The sequence below is a fragment of the Tupaia chinensis genome, unplaced genomic scaffold (assembly GCF_000334495.1).
Source record: "Tupaia chinensis unplaced genomic scaffold, TupChi_1.0 Scaffold000194_1, whole genome shotgun sequence".
In the NCBI taxonomy this organism is placed as follows: Eukaryota; Metazoa; Chordata; class Mammalia; order Scandentia; family Tupaiidae; genus Tupaia; species Tupaia belangeri.
The window spans coordinates 201,174-202,579 of record NW_006159669.1 but is presented as its reverse complement, the minus strand read 5'-3'; positions in this window follow the sequence as shown (position 1 = coordinate 202,579).

The window sequence follows — 1,406 nt, the reverse complement described above, 5'->3', positions numbered from 1 at the left end:
TTATATTTGTACCTAAATTTTTCTACTGTGGTCTTTGGATAAGATTTTCCATCATCCTCAAATACTGTTTCTCCCTCATAATCTACTTTACTGTCACTCTTCCCATGTAAATCCTTCAGACTCCCCAGAGTGTGGTTGGTGTTGTGACCAACTGTTTTCTCTTTTATAGAAAGTTACAATTTTCTTTATAGACCTTAACATAGTTAGAGCTTAGGAGTATTATGTATAGATAAGATGACTGTCTCTTTTTTACTGGACTACAGCCATGTCTAAATTACTATATCCACCAATAGTTATCCAGGTACTGAAGCTATTCCTGAGGCAGTGAGTTGCTGAATATTTACTTGCTGAAAAAATAATTAAAGATATGACTGCAAGTAAAACTCAAAATGTAAATACTAAAACAGTAACCACAGAAGACTGTATATTTCAAAGACACTCACAATATTTCCCACCCCAAATGCTCTTCTAGAACCTTGACACATATACATCAAAAGTGTGTTGAAATGTTTCTGTGTATTTTCTTTTAAGTGTGTGTGGTTCTTCAAAACGATGACTGCAAAGTCTCTGTCAAGCAGATTGTGCATCTTCCCTTTAGGGTCAGTCCCTGCACTTTACTTTGCCCATTGGGTAACATTACATTCTCCTGGTTATTCTTCATGGTTGTGTGTGTGTTGATGTTTGTACATTGGAAAGCTGGTATTTATTCTAGTGTCTGCACTCTGGCTTAGTTTGAAATGCTAGAAATACCCCAGTGCTTGGACAGAGTACGTGAGAGGTCCCTAGTGTTCCCATTGTCATCAGCGACCACAGCCCTAGTTACAGAAGAGGCCTGATATTCCTGATCATCCCAACATAAGATATTTCTGATGCCCACAAAACTGCACTAATCTGAAGAAGAAACATGCATAGGGTCCCTTCACCATCTGGGCCCCAGTCAGCTGCTGTGTGATGCCACAAGCAGATCCACTGCCAAATAGACTATCCTGAGAAACAACAGTGCTTGTATATGTGCATCTCTGAGGTGCCGTGAGCAGCGCAGCACACTGAGACAGTGGCTGGAGCATATACAAACAGGTAGACAAAATGGTACAGTAACGGCATGTGTGCACACAGTAGGGAGTGTGAGAAGAAGCCTATGGCCCCTACCACCACAGAAAGGCACACTTTTCTTCTTGCAGGGGCTCTAAAACAAGTGTGTGCTCAACAGGAATTTCAAAGGCCAACTACTATGAGAAGTCACTACAGAAATAAATAAAAGGCATTTATATTAGGAAGGAATACATCAAGTTACCTTTATTTGTGGATGACATGACACAATTTTTAGAAAGCCACTAGGAATTGGCTACAGACTATTAGTATGAATAAACAAGTTCAGAAAAGTAACACAATATAAGATAAATATA